This window comes from Chiloscyllium plagiosum, chromosome 11 (genome assembly GCF_004010195.1).
Source record: "Chiloscyllium plagiosum isolate BGI_BamShark_2017 chromosome 11, ASM401019v2, whole genome shotgun sequence".
In the NCBI taxonomy this organism is placed as follows: domain Eukaryota; kingdom Metazoa; phylum Chordata; class Chondrichthyes; order Orectolobiformes; family Hemiscylliidae; genus Chiloscyllium; species Chiloscyllium plagiosum.
In genome coordinates, this window is record NC_057720.1 from 5,042,197 (window position 1) to 5,048,190 (window position 5,994).

Sequence of the window (5,994 nt, forward strand, 5' to 3'; positions counted from 1 at the left end):
GAGAGAGAGCGAGAGAGAGCGAGAGAGAGCGAGAGAGAGCGAGAGAGAGCGAGAGAGAGCAAAAAGAGGAGAAAAAGAGAAAAGAGAAAAAAGAGAGAGAGAAAAAGAGAGAGAGAAAAAGAGAGAGAGAAAAAGAGAGAGAGAAAAAGAGAGAGCGAGAGCGAGAGCTGATCGGTAGGAGGTCTAACCTGACGGTCACCACAACTCAGGCAAGGGGAGCAGTTGTGGAGGACAGTCCTTCATGGTAACCTCAGGTGGGTGCAGGACTTGAACCCACGTTGTTGGCATCAGTCTGCATTGGACACCAGCCAACCGATCTAAACAGCCCCCAATGAGAATTCCTTAAATGGCTAGAGCTTGTGAAAACACTTCATGTCCAGAGGAACCAGGGTCTCCTTGATCAGAGTCAATGAAAACTCAGAAATAAGTGCAAAAAGCAATGGAAAGACAAGTGGAAAATGTTGACTTCTACTGAAACGTTGAAACGTAGGAGCAGGAGTCAGCCATTTGGCCCTTCAAGGCTGCTCTGCCGTCCAATATGATCATGCCTGACCAACCAACTTAGTCCCCTGTCCTCACTTCCTCCCCCTAATAGAATCGGAACATGATGTGAGTATGGGTGTAGCGAAGCCCAGTTTCAATTGCAGAGAACCTCGGGGAGACTACAACTGGAGTACTGTGCACAGTCATGGTCACCTTACCCAAGGCAAGACACATGTCACTGACGGAGGGCAACGAAGGTTCACCAGACTGCTACCTGGGATTACTGGGACTGAGCTGAGGAGACTGGGCCTGTAATCTTTAGAGTTTAGCAGAATCAGAGGTGATACCATTCAAACAGAGAGAATTCCAACAGTACTAGATGGGCTAGGTGCAGTAAGGATAGTTCCCCTGGCTGGCTAGAGTCTAGAACTAGGGGACAAAACCTCAGGAAAATGGACAGATGATGACAATAGACAATAGGTGCAGGAGTAGGCCATTCGGCCCTTTGAGCCAGCACCACCATTCATTATGATCATGGCTGATCATTCACAATCATGACAACTAACATGAGGAGACATGTCTTCACTTGAAGTGTAGTGAATGTTTAGAATTCAGAGGACTGCATCAGTTCAGGCTTACAGTACATCCATAGAGTCATTCAGGAGAGGAAACAGACTCTACGGTCCAACCCGAACATAATACCAAACTAAACTACTCCCACCTGCCAATGCTTGGCTATATCCCTCCAAACATTTCTTCTCCATGTACTTATCCAAATGTCTTTTAAATGTTGTAACAGTACCTGCATCCATCTCTCCTTCTGGAAGTTCATTCCACACACAAACCACTCAAAAAAAAAAATTGACCGTAAATCTTTTTAAAATCTTTCTCCTCTCTCATTTAAAAAAAAAGTCTACTAGCCTTGGTATTCCCCCACCCGAGGGAAGGAAAATTCCTGACATTCACTTTTCCAATAGCCCATATGATTTTATAATCCTCCATAAGGTCATCTCTCAACTTCCTTCGCTCCAGTGAAAAAAAGTCCCAGTCTATCCAGCCTCACCTTATAATTCAAACATCTAGGTTCATCTCTTCTGAAACCTCTCCAGTTAAATAATAGCCTTCCTTTAGCAGGATGACCAGAATGGGAGACAGCATTCCAGAAGCCTCACCAACATCCTGTACTACAACCTTAACATAATGACCCAACTCCTATATTCATATGTCTGAGCAATGAAAGCAAGCGTGCTAAATGCCTTCTTAACCACCCTGTCTATATGTGACGCAAACTTCAAAAGAATTATGCAACTGAACCCCTCGGTCTCTCTGTTCTACAACACTGCCCGAGAGATTGATAGATACCTAGATGTTTAAGGTATCAGGGATATAGGAATAGCGTAGGGAAAAACAGTGTTGAGGTAGAAAACCAGCCATGATCTTGCTGAAGGGCAGAGCAGTCTCAAAGCCCTACTCCTGCTCCGGCATTAGGATAGGATCTATGCCCCAATGATGTGTCACACAATGCAATTCCACAATGACCCTTTCTGCCTGGTCAACATTAACAACAGGAGGCCAACCAGCCCATTCAGTCTGCTTTACTGTCCAATTGTATCACTCAATAAAATCCATACAGTGTGGAAACAGGCCATTTGACCCAACAAGTCCACACTGACCCTCCGAAGAGTAACCCACTCAGACCCATTCCACTATCCTATTACTCTACATTTCCCCTGACCAATACACTTCACCTACACATCCCTGAACACTACAGGCAATTTAGCAAGGCCAATTCACCCAATCTGCACATCTTTGGATTGTGGGAGGAAACCGGAGCACCCAGAGGAAACCCACACAGACACTGGGAGAATGTGTGTGTGGAGTTTGCACAGTCACCCGAGGTTAGAATCGAACCCAGGTCCCTGGCACTGTGAGGCAGCAGTGCTAACCACTGAGCCACCGTGCCACCGGTATCACGACTGGTCTATATTTTTAAGCACCACCTCCCTTAAATGATATTGTCTTGCAAAAATCTACCCGTTTCAATCCTGAACTTCTTGATATTCCTCGGGTATGGAATTCCAAATTCCCCCCCCCCCACCAAAGTCATCCTCAGTTTTAATTGACAATTACAGTAAAGGTTAAAGATAACAGACTTAAAGTAAATGGGAGCAAATCTGCACCTCAGCAAAACCATTTACCAGCAGGACAAAGCTCTTCCAAAAGCAAATAAAAAGGGGAATTAAAAGAAAAGATAGAAAACTGGGATTAAAAAGAACAATTCGAAGGATAAATCAACAGATAACTCTCAGATTATGGAAACGTTAAATCATTTTTCCCTGTCGTGACTGCCTACTTGCACAAGAATGGCCACAAATGTGTTAGCTTTTCCATATCCATGGTAACGAGTCTGTCTACATTTCATCCCTTTTCACAAATTAAATTTTCTTACGAGGGGCGCGATCAGACTGGAAAAATACAAAATACAATACGCACCTCGGTGCAAGAAGGCATCATTTCAAGAAGCTTAGATTTACAACACGGTCAGAAATAAAATGAAAAGGCTGAGGCTTAATTTAATCAGCGCACTAACATCTCCAAGCAAGAGACAGCGATCACAGACCATGCACTCAATGAATGGCTCTCTCAGCAGCAACAGCACAATCTTCAGCAAAATAAAAATAGACATAAAATCAAACTCAAAACAGTCACAACTATAACAACACAGCAGGAAGGGGAAAGAGAGAGAGGTGGGAGTGGTGTGGAGGAGGAAAGACATTAGAATTACTGCAGCAAATGCTACAAACACAGGCCAAGAGTACACTGCTCACAAAAACAATTGCAGCATAACAAACATTTAACTCTGAAAGATTCTCAAGCCAAAATCTTATTTTAGGATGTTTGAGATCTCTCACACTAAATGCAACATATAACCTTGCAGTCAATGCAGGTAGATGAAGGCAAATATTGCGCCTTTTAAAAGAATACTGGACGTAAACAACTTTGGCCTAGAAATGCAACCGTTTGTTAGCAACGACTGTGTTTGAAGACAGGTGAAAAGCAAAGCCCTCTACCCTGTCAGATGTCCTCACACCCACCTTGTCTCAATCCCATGGTTCTGGTTATCTCTCTCTCTCTCTCTCTCTCTCTCTCTCCCCCTCTCCCCTCAGCCAGCTGTCAATCAAAGGGTACCTGGGCAGTCTGCTGCCCCCTGGGAGTTGTAGTCACGCCTGCCCTTGGGCCCAGTGTTACAGTCACAGTGAATGACTACAGCTCCCAGCATTCCCCATGTCACAGGCAGAGCCCAGCAATGGCAAAAGGCTGGAAAACATCTCCTTTTAATTCTCTCTGATTTGGTGGTGTTTGGTTTCAAGTACTTGAAGCATTCCAGGAAAGTATTCGTCATTTTCGAATTTGAAAATTAAATAAAATGCACTCCCAATTAGATAAGGAGGGAGGGAGTAAACATTCATTCAACCTATTGCACATTTTTAGTTCAGTACCGTAAGGCCATTACAAATGGGAACAGGAGGAGGCCATTCAGCCCCACCATTTAATAGGATTGTGGCTGATTCGACATTCCCCACTCCACATTCGTGCCCTTTCCCATAACCCTGATTCCCAGACTGATCAAGAAATTTTCTATCCCAGTCTTAAATGTACACAAAGAGGACTCTGCCCCCATAGCTCTTTGTGACCAGGAGTTCCAAAGACGCTCAAACCTCAGAAGAAATTCCTCCTCATCTCAGTCTTAAATTGGTGCCCTTTTACTCTGAGACTGTCCCCTCTGGTCCTGGACTCTCCCATGGTTGTGGGCGGGGGTGGAACACCCTCTCAGCATTTACCTCGTTAAGAATGCTTTTCGTTTCAATGAGATCACTGCTCATTCTTCGAAACTCCAGTGAGTAGAGTCCCAACCTGTTTAATCTTTGCTCATAAGATAAACCTTCCGTACCTAATGAACCTTGCTGAACTGCGCTGAAAATGTGTTGCTGGAGAAACGCAGCAGGTCAGGCAGCATCCAGGGAACAGGAGAATCGACGTTTCGGGCATAAGCCCTTCTTCAGGCTTATGCCCGAAACGTCGATTCTCCTGTTCCCTGGATGCTGCCTGACCTGCTGCGCTTCTCCAGCAACACATTTTCAGCTCTGATCTCCAGCATCTGCAGACCTCACTTTCTCCTTGCTGAACTGCCTCCAGTTAAGCATCTGAGTCATACAGTTGTACAGCATGGAAACTGACCCTTCAGTCCAACTCATTCATGCCGACTAGATATCCCAACTTAACCTAGTCCCATTTTCCAGAACTTGGCCCATATCCCTCCAAACCCTTCCTATTCATATACCCATCCAGATGCCTTTTAAATGTTGCAATTGTACCAGCCTCCACCACTTCCTTTGGCAGTTCATTCCATACACACACCACCCTCTGACTGAAAATGTTGCCCCTCAGATCCCTTTTATATCTTTCCCTTCTCACCCTAATCCTATACCCTTTAGTTTTGGACCCCCCCCCCCTATCCTGGGGAAAAGACCTTGGCTATTCATCCTATCCATACTACTCATGATTTTGTAAACCTCTATGAGGTCACCCCTCAGCCTCCGATACTCCAGGGAAAACAGCCCCAGCCTATTCAGCCTTTCCCTGTAGCTCAAGCCCTTCAACCCTGGCAACATCCTTGTAAATCTTTTCTGAACCCTTTCAAGTTTCACAACATCCTTCCTAGTCTTAAGTAAGGAAACCAAAACCACTCAGGGTACTCCAGATGGAGTCTCTCCAACACCGTGTACAGTTGCAATCAGATCTGGGTCCCAGTAGATTCTGGAACCGAGCAGTCCCAACTCTGCGAGGCAGCAGTAGGCGTCAGTTTAAACAGCCTCATTTAAAGGGGTCAGCCTCAAAGATGCAACCTTCTGACTCTCAACAGAATGCTATAAAATGCCTGCTGTCACTGTTTTTAAGCCAATGACCTTGAGAGAGACCAATCCATCCTCCCACACTTTGAGAAACAATACAAAGTTTGCATGTTTATCATGTAGTTTTAGCATACCAAGTAAACTCTGGATCCTGTCGACAGAAGACAAGTAAACCATCTCAGCTGTTGCTACAAACAGCCTGGGCAGGGACCGGCCGTAACCAAACCCCATGCATTGCCTTGTGCTCTCTGCTGTTCCAATCCCTTAATGACCACAGTTTGATTACTACTACAGCTACAAACATGCTGTTCAAATATCTATACATACACACATTTCCAGATAAACTCTCCTGAATGAATATTTAGAGAGATCTGGAGTCTTAGCTCTATACTGAATGCAAAGTGATTGGTGTGCCCCCATCTCTGTTCTTAGCCTCCCCCATCATTATCTGAGTACAGGCCATAAGGGGTACAACGCAAAGGGAAGAGAAGAGCAACAGAGAGATAAAGAGAGAGATGGAAGATAGGGAGGGGGACAGAGGGACTGACAGAGGAGGATGGAGATGGGGGGAAAAGGAGGGATGGGGAAATGGGGGAGT

General features: G+C 45.1%; 1 protein-coding gene across 4 annotated transcripts in view; it reads right to left on the reverse strand.

Annotated features, from left to right (window-relative positions):
• samd13 (sterile alpha motif domain containing 13) overlaps positions 1 to 5,994 on the reverse strand; it is a 133,909-nt gene that overhangs the window by 85,167 nt on the left and 42,748 nt on the right. The window contains exon 1 of one of the 4 annotated variants that reach the window (XM_043698620.1): positions 3,579 to 3,944. The exons of the other annotated variants lie outside the window; for them this stretch is intronic. The gene's annotated coding sequence lies outside the window, so the exon portion shown is untranslated. Of the gene's footprint in view, positions 1 to 3,578; positions 3,945 to 5,994 lie in introns of those variants that run through there. 4 annotated transcript variants of the gene reach the window in all.